Source organism: Plecotus auritus (assembly GCF_963455305.1).
Source record: "Plecotus auritus genome assembly, chromosome: 6".
NCBI classification, from domain to species: Eukaryota; Metazoa; Chordata; class Mammalia; order Chiroptera; family Vespertilionidae; genus Plecotus; species Plecotus auritus.
Window position 1 is genome coordinate 116,328,314 of NC_137773.1, and position 13,441 is coordinate 116,341,754.

Consider the following 13,441-nt stretch of genomic DNA (forward strand, 5'->3'; position numbering starts at 1 on the left):
AGTAAGTTTTTAGGGGCCAAGCCCCATAGAGATCCAGGGTCCCTAGACGACTGAAAGGGCAAGATTTCTGGCTGAGGTCCACTTGGGTGTCACTGGTGGCTTCCATCCCCTCCTTACGCCTAAGCAGTCCTAGCCTTAAGAGGCAGATAGTGAGGGTAAGGTGCTGTACTCATGCTGATGATGGCCTGTGACTTTTCTGAAAGAGTTATCTGGGTTTCAAAAAGGAAGTGCTTAACTATGGGCCATTAAGTTACCATGCAACCTGGCTGTCTGTTGTGACCTGGGTGAGATGTCACTCACAGAACCCAAAAGAGGCCACACACAGAAAGACTACATGTATTTAAAATAGTACATGCATGACGGGACCTTGGAGGATCAGAGCTGTTATATTTGAGGTGGCCCAATTGCTCTTGGGCTCTACTGCCCAACAACAATTCCTTCTTTCAGCCTAGATTTGTGGGCTCATGGAAGGCTCCCTATGACCTGCTGACAGAGGAAGGAAAGTTGTGGAGTGGCTTTGCATGATGTCAATATCCAACCAGAAACTGCACTGCTGCGATACAACAGGCTATTCTGGATATTTGAGAAGGACAGTGGTAATGAAACCATAGCAATGGGCAGAGCTTGGGGCCTCATTCTCTTTGTTTGGATGACAAACAACCAGATTTGCAATCAGATTCTGATTCATGGCTCCAGCCATGATCTTGCAATTGTAGTCAGAGACATGAAAGACACATTATTGGAAGATCATTCCTAATGACATTTGGGCAGAAGTTTCTTAGTTCTCAAACAACGGGCATGAAATACAGATATTTGTCTCGCATATACTGTTTATAACAGTGAATTCTCACAGTTGAGCATTTCATTAATCAAGAATATAAAGTGGTCCTAGAAGGTTTGGCTTAGTGGGTAGAGCATCGGCCTGTGGACACAGGGTCCTGAGTTCGATTCTGGTCAAGGGAATATGCCAAGGTTGCAGGCTCAATCCCCAGTAAGATGTGTGCAGGAGGCAGCAAGTCAATGATTCTCTCTCATCTTGATGTTTCTCTCTCTGTCTCTCCCTCTCCCTTCCTCTCTGAAATAAACAAAAAATATATCTATTTTAAAAAATAAGATAAAGTGGCACATTCTATATATTCCCTCATATATGGAATGTAAAACCTCAAACAAACAAGCAAAACCTCTCACATAGAGATGAAATCATGGTGGGTACAAGAGGGGAAAAACATGAAGGAGGAAAGGAGGTAAAAGGGTCAAATACAAGAGGACAGAGGAGGCTAGACTTGGGGAGGTGAGCACATAATAGATTATGCTATGTCGTACTATAGAGTCATAATATGACATTTATTTAATATTATTAACCACATTGCCTCCCACTCTTGTTCCTGAAAAGAAGATATTTTTCTGTTTTTGGATAAACATATTTTTGTTTATCTACAATTTGTTCAACCAGAATGAAGAAAATCATCTGAGACTTGGTAATAGAACATGGGCGGCATGGTGTTAGCCATCAGATGGTTAGTGAGGAGTAGTGCTTAGAAAAATAAATAAAAAATGTGAGTGTCCCCCCATGTCCCACGTGGTTCAGGGTTCAGGTACAGAGTTCGGGTTCTGGAGGAGGCCGCACACAAATGAAAGAGACTAGACAAGAGAGTATAAATTTGAGAATTGGGGGCCAGGCGGAAGCCCAAGAGAGGACTCCACTTTGCTCTGGCCTTGGCATCCTTTTTATTCAGGTTTGGAATACACCCATAGCCCTTAGGCAGGCAATTCCAGTAACAGGCAGACTATCTTATTGGTAAGGATTTACATGATTGTTTGGTATGGAAGTTGCTTCAGCTACCATTATCTCAATTAGATAGGGAGTGGTTGGCTCTGACCTTTCAGAGCTTCAAGGTTGACCAGCCTTCCAGGTCCCTTGTCCACACCTTTCTGCTAGTGAGGACAATGGTCGGCTTCCGACAAAAAAAGATTCATAACGTTATCAAACCCAGCTCTGAATCCAGACTCCTGCCAAGCAAGGCAATTTCCAAGTACTGGGCTACAGCTTCAGTAGCTGGGGAGTGAAGAGCACTGGACAATCCAAAGGGTTTCCTGCCTTCTAGTTCCCATGTCTGTGTTGATAACATAGATTCTGAAAAATTTCCAGCTGGTCCCCTGCAGCAGACATGGATATGCTCTTGCTCATCACTTAATTTATATCCAGAATCAGATTGAAGAGATTCAGGACATGAACAGATTATTCTTTTTCAATGGCTCAACAAAATATGAGGAAAATTGCAAAGGTTTCTAGTACAGTTGTAACTGATAAGGAAGGAAACTAGAATAATTCATGATTTGTCATGGACAGGAAAAGTGTGCAAGAAAGAGGAAGCACACAAGGGTAATAATGGCAGTGACGTCTCCTGTGGCAGTTGCCAACTTGAATAGATGCAACTCTCAGCAGGACATTAAAGGTGAAGGATGAAATGTGAGCCTTGAGGAAATGTGCTACTCGTTGGAAGAACTACACAAATACAGTAATTTACACAAGCAGAAAAGTATAGAATATGTGTGGAAATAATTAATGTTGGGAAAAATGTTACAAGGTACATAAATTTGGATGAGAGGGAATGCATTAATTTTAGCTCATCAGACACAGACTCTGCATTTAAATTTTCAGTGTGTGATTAGAAAAGGCTCTAAAAGCTTATAGGGATGATTGGCTGACAATTGCATTGAATCATGGCCCAATAAATGTGACATGGAAATGCCCACTGTCTCTTGTTTTAATAAAGAAAAAGCAGTTCAAAATTTTATGGAGGAGAGAATGTTAGAGTGGATTGGTCATAAGAGTCCTATTGCAAACTCTGTGCATGTACACCTGGCATAACTTTCACCAATACATTGCAAATATATTTAAAAGTGGAAATGGCATGTTTGAAGGGCTGTGTGTTGACACTTCTATGAAGGCTAGACATTGGAAATTGAAAACTCTCAATGGAAAAATCTAAATGTGATGGGGTCTATGGATACCCAGGTGATGCAGGGAATGCAACCACCAAACTCATGGTAGATCTGATCACACTGAAAGACTGCAAGTCAAAGCAGCATCAATGAGTCAGAACTCTCCAAAAGATAATCCTATTTACCACTGCAACAAAAAAATTAAGATACTTAGCAATAAACTTAACCAAGGAGGTAAAAGACCTATCCTTGGAAAACTACAGGATGTTGAAAAAAGAGAGGAAGATATAAACAAGTAGAAGAATATATCATGTTCATGGAATGGTAGAATCAACATCATTAAAATGTCCATACTACCCAAGGCAATCTACAGATTCAATGCAATTCCTATTAAAATACCAAGAGCATATTTCAAAAGTCTAGCACAAACAGTCCAAAAATTATATGGAACCAAAAAATACCCCTAATGGCCATGGAAAATCTTGAGAAAGAAGAACAAAATTGGAGGAATCAAAATTTCAGATATCAAGTTTACTACAAAGTCCCTGTACTCAAAACAGCCTGGCACTGGCACAAGAACAGGCATATAGATCAATGAAACAGAACAAAGACCCCAGAAAATCTACCCAAGCCATTACACTCAATTAATATTTGACAAAGGAGGCAAGAGCATACAATGTAGTAAAGACTGTGTCTTCAGTATATGGATTGGGAAAACTGGACAGGTATATGCAAAAAATAAAAATAAAAGTAGACCACCAACTTACACCATACACAAGAATAAACTCAAAATGGATAAACGACCGAAATGTAAGTTGTGAAACCATAAAAACTTAGAAGAAATGATAGGCAGCAAAATCTCAAGACATCTCTTGGAGCAATATGTTTACCGATACATCTCCTAGGGCAAAAGAAACTAAGGAGAAAATAAACAAATGGAACTATGTCAAAATAAAAAGCCTCTGCACAGCAAAAGTAACCATCAACGATATGAAAAGGGAGCCCACTGCATTGGAGAACATATTTGCCAATGATAAATCTGATAAGGGGTTAATTTCAAAAATATATAAGGAACTCATACAACTTAACAAAAGGAAGACAAACAACCCAATTAAAAAATGGGCAAAGGACCTAAACAAAGTAGACATACAAAAGGCCAAGAGACATATGAAAAAGTGCTCAAAGTCACTAATCATCTAAGAGATGCAAATTAAAAGAACAATGAGGTGTCTGTCACCTGAAACCTGTCAGAATAGCTACCACCAACAAATCAACAAATGACAAGTGCTGGCAAAGATATGGAGAAAAGGGAACACTGCTGGTGGGAATGTATACTGTTGCAGCTACTGTGCAAAATCGTATGGAGTGTCCTCAGAAAATTAAATATGGAACTGCCATATGAGCCAGTGATCCCATTTCTAGGAATATATTCTAAGAAACCCGAAATACCAATCAGAAAGCATATACCTACACCAATATGTTCATGGCAGCACAATTTATAATAGCTAAGATTTGAAAACAGCCTATGTGTCTATGAGTAGATTAAAAGCTGTGATACATCTACAGAATGTAGTACTGCACCGCTGTAAAAAAGAAAGAACTCTTACCATTTGCAGCAGCATGGATGGACCTGGAGAGCATTATGCTGAGAGACATAAACCAGTCAGAGAAAGGTAAGTATCACATGATCTCACTCATATGTGGAATCTAATGAACAAAATAAACTGATGAACAAAAGTAGATCTGGAGACAAAGAAGCATCAAACAGACTGTTAAAACTCAGAGGGAAGGCAGCGGAGGATGGGTGGGTGTGAAGAGATCAACCAAAGAACTTGTATGCATTATATGTCTAACCCATGGACACAGACAATAGGGTGATGGGGGTGCGGGTGGGCTGGGAGAGATCAACGGGGGATAAAGGGAACATAGGTAATACTTTCAACAAAACCGTAGTGATTTAAAAAACAAACAAATAGTGGAGTTCAGCCTCTCTCTTTGAGAATGTTAGTAAAGCTCAAAGGATTAGCAGGCAAGTCCCTTGGACTCTCTCTTAGAGAGTCCGAGCAAGGCCCAAGACCGAGGCAGCCTTAGGCCTGGGCCTCTCTCTTACAGATTTTGAGTAAAGCAAGAAGTAACACTAGAAGCTAAGCTCCGTAGAGACTCTGGCTCCCCAAAGAACTGGGAGAGGCACCATTTCCAGTCTCTGATTGAGGTCCATCTGGGCATCACTGGTGGCTTCCATCCCCTCTTTAGACCAAAGCAGCACTAGCTAAGGTGAGCTAATATTTATGGCACGGGGCTGTAATTGCCCTGAAGATAGGCTCTAATTGGTCACAAATTATTATCTCAGGTGCTTAACCATGGGATATCAAGTTACCATGCAACCTGAACTATGCATAGTGACCTGGGTGTGATGTCTACCATGGGGGTCACAAAGAGGACATGTATAAGAAGACAACATCAGCTTAAAGTAGCCCATACAAGATCAAACCTGGGGGAATCAAAGCAGTTATATAGAGGTGGTCCAAATTCCCACCAGCCCTACTGCTAACAATGAATCCTTTTCTCAGCCTAGACCTGTGGACTCATGGAAGGCTCCATATGACCTTTTGGTAGAGGAAGGAACATCAAGGCCTGGGTACCAATGATTTTGCATGAATTTGATGACCCACCAGAAAGTGCGCTACTGCCTCATCGCCAACTCTCTGGACATTTGTGAAGGATCGTGGGTAATGAAACCTTTACAATAGGCAGATTTGGGGGCTATTCATCTCCACATTCACTTTGCAGGGATAACAAATGACCAGATGTGTAAGGAGATACTGATTCATGGTGCTGGCCATTATTTTGCAAAAATAGGGACGTGAAGGAAACATGATTGGAAGATCCTTCACAATGATATTAGGCATAAGTTTGTTGGACAGTTCTCACTTAATGGGCAAAAATATACAAGGATATTTGTGTCTCATATACTGTTCCTCACAGTAAATTCTCACAGTTGAGTATTTCATTAATCAAGAGGATAAAGTGGCACATTCTATATTTTTCCTCATCTATGGAATACAAAATCACACACAAAAGAAAGAAAGAAAGAAACAAATAAAATATCTTTTATACAACCCAAATCATGGTGGTTACAAGAAAAGGAAAAGCCTGAGAAAGGATAATGACGGTCTTGAAGAAGACAGAGGAGACCACACTTTCCTGGTGAGCACATAACACGGTGTGCCATGTTGTACCATAAAGTCAAACAACTGAAATTTATATAATGATGTTAACTATGTTACCCCCCAAATTGTAATAATGAAGTAATACTTAAGCAACTCTCTTAGTCCCACATGTGCTTAAGAAAAGAGGAGACACTTTTTTCAGGTTTTGAATAATATAAATATATTTTTATTTACCTACCCTTTTTTCAACAAGGGTCAGGTAAGTCATCTGTTGAGACTGGGCAGTAGATGGTGTGCTTTAGGGTGTCAGCCAGCAGGTAATTATGGTGGAATCCTGTCTAAGAAAAGAAAAAAAGAACAAATAGCTAAGGGTTACCAAACCCAGCTTTGATTCCAGACTCCTACCAAGCAAGGCAGTTTTTAAGTCCTGGGCTACAGCATCGGTAGGTGGATAGTGCAGAGCACTATAATTGCCCCTGGTTCTATGCATGACTGAAATAGCCAGGACGCCAGAATGATCTCCCATAATCATTACTGCTGAGTGAGGGCTACTATGAGAGAGTCTAATCAGAAGCCATTAGAACTGCCTATAACTAGTAAGTAGGTAAGTAGTAAATGAAAAGCTGTACCACATACCTGGATGACTAGAAGAGATTTGTGCCACCAGAAAAGTTTTCAAAGATGCAGGAAGTGTTGATTGCAACACACTCTCAGTAAGGTTTTGATTTGGCTTGTGCAAAAGGAGAAAGAAAAATGAGGAGAAGGAAGAAGAGTGGTAAAGGGAGGGGAAGAAGAAAAATAAATAGAGGAAACAACATAGAAAATGGTTGTTTATTCACTCAGACTGTAACTACAGGTGACCTGAACTGCTGCTGCTGGACCAATGTGGTTACAGTGCAGAGGTCAGAGACAAAATGTAACAAATGGTCTTGTGGAAGGGAAAGAAAACCTTTCAGTTTTTTTTTTTTTCTAGAAAGAAATCTGGAGCTACTTTATTTTTTATTTTTTATTTTTTTAAATAAATCTTTATTCAGATTATTACAATTGTTTCTCCTTTTTCCCCCCATAGCTCCCCTCCACCCGGTTCCCACCCCACCTTCTGCCCTTACCTCCCTGCCACTGTCCTCATCCGTAGGTGTATGATTTTTGTCCAGTCTCTTCCTGAACCCCCCAAACCCCTCTCCCCCTGAGAATTATCAGTCCACTCCCTTTCTATGCCCCTGATTCTATTATATTCACCAGATTATTCTGTTCCTCAGGTTTTTAATTCATTTGATTTTTAGGTTCACTTGTTGTAGATATGTATTTGTTGTTCATAATTTTTATCTTTACTTTTTTCTTCTTCCTCTTCTTTCAGAATACCTTTCAGCATTTCATATAATACTGGTTTGGTGGTGATGAACTCCTTTAGCTTTTTCTTATCTGTGAAGCTCTTTGTCTGCCCTTCAATTCTGAATGATAGCTTTGCTGGGTAGAGTAATCTTGGTTGTAGGTTCTTGCTATTCATCACATTGAAAATTTCTTGCCACTCCTGTCTGGCCTGCATAGTTTCTGTTGAGAAATCAGCTGACAGTCGTATGGGTGCTCTCTTGTAGGTAATTAACTGTTTTTCTCTTTCTGCTTTTAATATTCTCTCTTTGTCTTTTGCTCTTGGCATTTTAATTATGATGTGTCTTGGTGTGGTCCTCTTTGGATTCCTTTTGTTTGGGGTTCTGTGCGCTTCCTGGACTTGTAAGTCTATTTCTTTCACCAGGTGGGGGAAGTTTTCGGTCATTATTTCTTCAAATAGGTTTTCAGTATCTTGCTCTCTCTCTTTTTCTGGCACCCCCATAATTCTGATGTTGGTACGCTTGAAGTTGTCCCAGAGTCTTCTTACACTATCTTCAACTTTTTGGATTTTTTTTTTTCTTTTTGCTTTTTCGGTTGAGTGTTTTTTGCTTCTTTGTATTTCAATTCTTTGACTTGATTCTTGTGTTCCTCTAGTCTGTTTTTGGGTCTCTGTATAATATTTTTTAATTCAGTCAGTGTATGTTTAATTTCTAGTTGGTCCTTTTTCATATCTCGTTATATTTATCGGCCTTTTCTAGGATGTTCTTGAAAAGCCTTATAACCGTGGTTTTGAATTCTGTATCCAGTCATTTGTTTTCCTCCATTTCTTTCGTTTGTGTTCTGTTTCTTTCACGCCGCATTTTCACTGCTTCCCTGAGTTGGTAGGGTAGATTTGTGTGCTAGGTTTCCTGTATGGCCCAGTAGGTCGGCCTCCCGAGTTAACCTGAGGTGGACACTCTTGGTGCACCCCTTTGTGGACTGTGTGTACAGCCTTGTTGTAATTAAGTCTTGATTGTTGCTGGTATCACTGGGAGGAATTGACCTCCAGGCCAGTTGGCTGTAAGGATCAGCTGTGTCTATGCTGGGAGAAGTTCAGTGCTGGAAACAGCCTTATAGGATTAGACTTGCCAAATTGCAATAGCCTCTGTGCTCAGCTTGGATGGGGTGGAGTCTCAGGGCGGAGCAGACAGTCTTGGCTTCCCGTCAGCCTTGACCTTGCACGAACGCGCCTTCAGACCTCTGCCTTCCCCTGCTCCAGAGTCTCTGCCCGAGAGTCCAGACTCCCCCCACAAGAGCGTGGGCACCCAGGGGCTCGCCTGGAACTGGGGTTCAGTGCAGTCAGAACTGGGGCTCAGTGCACTCAGGAGCCTCTTTTCCACTAGGGAAAGCCTGTGGCAACCTCCGCAGCCTTTGTGTGCACTGGCACGCATGCGCCTTCAGACCTCTGCCTTCCCCGGCTCCAGAGTCTCTGCCTGAGAGTCCAGACTCCCCCTGTAAGAGCGTGGGTCCCTAGGGGCTCGCCCGGAACTGGGGCTCAGTGCAGTCAGAACTGGGGTTCAGTGCGGTCGGGGGCTTCCTTCCCCCTTCCGCCAGAGAAAGTCAGCCAGGCTCTCAGCCGCCCTTCCTCTCTGCGCGCAAAAAGACCCTTTGCCGTACCTCCAGTTCTCTGTGAGCTTTTCTCTTTCCTTCTAGTTGTAGAATTTTCACTCAGCCAGCTTTCCTGTGGTTCTGGATGGTGTCCATTCTGTCTTTTAGTTGTAGTTTTGAAATTGTTGTGCGAGGCAGCAGTTTAGGTGCTTACCTATGCCGCCATCTTGGTTTCTCCTCAAAACCTTTCAGTTTTAATAACTTCTATTGAAATAGAATTTTTCTCCTCAAAATTACTCCATGTTTATCAAAAGAGCCAAATCAAGACTAATTTATCTATTTTATTTAATTTGGCCTGTTTGTTTGCATAAACATAACAAGAATGGTAACTGACTACCTTTGCTGGAATTTCATGATTGAATCTTAATGTGCCCCATAGGGCCAAGAAGCCAAGCCATCTAGCTGCCATCAGGCCTGCCTGTAGTATCTGCTGAGTTAGGTGAAGTCCTCACCTGTAGTGGCTCTACCCCGGGCCCATGCCCTAGGCTTCAAGGCCCATCTCAGCCCTCCTACTCATTGTGGCTCAGAGTGCGTGGGGATCCCGCAGGGATGCAGAGGTGCCCTTATTGCTCCCCTTCTACTCTGACCAACCACCAGTGATGGTAGGGTATGGGCCTGATGCTCCAGCACCAGGTATTTTCAGGGCTACCAAGCAGGATACCAGACTTTCTCTATGGCACTCTTATTGGCTTCAAGTCTTCAGAGTTCAGGCAGGGCTCTTTAAAACATGATACTCCAGTCAAAGTTTCTGGTTAACAAAACCACTATTGGAAACCGGTCTTATTGAATTTATGCAAAGAAATGTATTGCCATTATTTATTTATTATTGCCAAATTTTGGAGGAATTGTATAAGGAGAAAAATATACTGACCTGCTTTAAGATAGGATTTTCTTTGCCAGTCCTTTTTATGGACTTTCCAAAGTAATATTTTCTGAACAAACAGTAACTGTTAGATTTCTTTTATTAGTCCCTCCATAAGTACTTTGGCATAAGCTATTTACCCTCTATTTAGGGAGGCAAAATGCAAATTATTTACTCTTCCTGCTTACTGGCCTGTATTATTTGATTTCTTTTCAACATGTCTCTTCTTCTTATCACATACACAGCCTTTATAAATTTTATACTTCCAAATTAGCCTTCAAACCTTCTTTCTATGTCCTTTAAAAATGCATAACCATGCCTCAGACCTTCTACTCAGTATTCCTTATTCTTTGCCTAAAAAGTAAACAGCTAGAATTTCTTAGATTAACATTTATGACTTAGACCTTCTTTGATAAAACTAAGAGTAGGTAAAAATATTTCTTTTTGAGAGACAGAGATTTTTAAAACTTAGATTTTCTTTATGTGTATTGGAAGGGTTAAAGAGAAGAAAACAGGGCAGAGGAAGATCCACTGTGTTTTGCAGAAAGCCTTGAAGCCAAAATAGTTCAGATAAGACACCAAGGATGCCAGCAGAGCAGGTTGTAGCTAGCAAAATCAACAAAAACCTATCTCTCCCTTCTCTCCCCGCCGACACCCCCCCCCCCTTTTCTGCATTAACCATTTAGCAGGGGACATAAGGCAAGTGGTCTGAGATCCTGTATAACCAGGCTTTTTACACTTAAGGAACAGCTGCTCTCCCTCCCAGATTTTCCTTCTTTACTCCAAGGCCTCAGAGGATTTCAACCCTCACCACTTCTGATATCTCCAACCATCCCCTGTTCCCCAGCCTAGGGCTTCTCTATCTCAGCAGGCTGAGAGTGAATTCCACTGCCTCTACCCTTTCTCACACCTGCTCTGGAGCAGTTTTCTGCTCTCTTCCTCCCCCAGAGACCCACTGTAAATCTATCAGAAGGGCTGGCAGGTCGAAGTTCTCAGGACCACATGATTCTGTGTTTGTTAGCAGGGCTGAAAAAGGCAGCCTACAAAGCAGTTAATTATGATTAATCTTAACCCAACAAGCCTTTGTTTAAATCTCTCTGGATTGGCAAGCTTCACAAATTTTATACCCTTAAATTAACCCTAGAATTCCAAAATTTTAAACTCACACAGCAAAGTTTTAAATCAAGGAAAAGCAATTAAAAGTTCTCTACTGTCTTCCCTCTAAAACAGAGAGGTGCACTGTCTTTAAACAAATTAAACAACAGAAAGAGATAACAAATACTCTCATGTGTATAGCCCAGGGGTGGGCAAACTTTTTGACTCGAGGGCCACAATGGGTTTTTAAACTGGACCGGAGGGCCGGAACAAAAGCATGGATGGAGTGTTTGTGTGAACTAATATAAATTCAAAGTAAAGGAGCGGAGGGGAGAGCAAGAGAACCCTCCACTCTTTCGGCTCCGCGGGCTGGATAGAACAGCTGAACGGGCCGGATCGGCCTGCGGGCTGTAGTTTGCCCATGGCTGGTATAGCCAGACAGTACAAAGTAGCTTTCACTTCACACAGACTCTCACACTTAAGTTTTTGACTTACCTGGCGGCGATCCTGCGCCAACACTTCCCCTTTCCCGTCCCGCACCTCCGCCCCCTCGCTTGCTCCTTCCTGCTCACAAAATTTCTGTAAATCAAAAGCGTTAACGGAGGCTCCGTAGTCATCCGCTCGCCGCTTGAATTCCTGAAAATTTTTCAAAAAACATTGCAGGGGAGTACAGACAGAACATGAATCGGACTGACCCATTCTAATGATAGAGACAATTAGACCACAATAACACTGAATAACAAAGACAATGACAACCAACTGAGGATCACTGGGAACCATCGTGCGCCGGGATCTGGTCTCGGATGTAGCGCTGCGTCCAGCCTTCCAGAGACCTTAGATGGGCGCCCACAGAACCAGAAATAAGTTTCTTACCAGTAAGAACCAGATCCAGGCAGCTCCAATCAGAGTCAATCAGGAAATTTAGCAGGTGGGGTCTCCGACCTCTACCAGTCCTGGGGCTGAGGACCATCTCTCAGAGATCTCCCCCGGGGTCGGAGAGTCCAGGGACCCTGTTGGGCTCCAGTCTCAGACCAGTCAAAGGCTGGTTATCTTGCTGGGGCCTCCAAATGTTGTGGAGTGAACGCGAGTGAACAACCACTGGAGTCCAGACCAAACTAAATTTAAGGAGCCTTTATTAGCCGGCTGGCCAGCCTGCCGGCAAGCTAGCGACTGCTCTGCCTTTCTCCATGCGGGGAGTCCAGAGAGCAGCCCCGACCCTTTGTGCAGGACCACTTTTAAGCACATTAACCACATCCTGTTTTTGCAGAGCAAGCAATTTAAGACAAAGCAGTTTTTCCCAAACAACGTCAGAGTCATGCCATTGATGACCATGTTATTCACAGGGTCATCCTGTTCTTCAGAAAGCTGACAGTGTTCTGTGAAAGAAGGCATACATGCTGGGAAGGGGCCATGAGACCATATCTCAAGGCCTGGCCTGGTGTCAGCACTGACAACACTATCTGGGGCATAGTCCACTGCCTCTCTGGAATGGTAGTAGTAAGCATGCTCAAAAATTCCCGCTCTCCAACAAACCCACTGAAGATAAGGAGTGGGAGGAGGACAAGACAAATAGCCCAGAGGTCACCTGGGAAATGGTGAAGAAGATGGTCCAGAAAGCTGAGTGAATTTGTGAGGAGACCAGAACCCCAAGAACGCCTGAGGACATCTTTCTTGCCCTGCTAGCAGTCATCAGCTGTGTGGTAATGCTACGGGGGCAAATGGGGAAGTATTTTGGACTTATGTTCCTGACCCTCCCTGGGTAAGACCCCTTACGTGGGCTGATCCCCCACCTAATGTAGTCACCAATAACACCAAAGACTTTGGTCACCCAGGAGGACCATGGGTGGGGCAAGGAAGTATATGGGCAAAGTACAATTACATGGGTGTTGCCACCTAGCTTCCCTTTTGTATGACACAGAACCAAACCACAGCTCCTTTGTGTGTTAAATTAAAAAGAGGTTTCTGGTTAACATGGACACCAAAGGAGGGGTAAGCAAAAGCCCAGATACATCTACTATCACTACTTGCTCTGGGGAGAGGTGCAGAAAATGTAACTTTACTAAGACACACCCCCACTAAGCCGTTATGTAACAAGTCTTATGAATGGCACCCCACCGAGGAAGAAATTAATTGGCAAGACTGTTATAGTGACCACCCCACCAGCAGCAAACTTAATAATAGTTTTTTCCTTTGTGGATTGGAGCCCCTACGGGTTTGCATATAGTACCAATCTCTCCCTAAAATGGAAGGGGAATGCATCCTATCTATATGTTGAAGCTAATCACTCCATTTCATGGCATGGAGGAGGATTTGTTGGATCTCAATTTCAACATGACAACTGGCCCCTACAAAATACACAATGGAAATTAGCTGCTGCAGTTGCACCTATTAA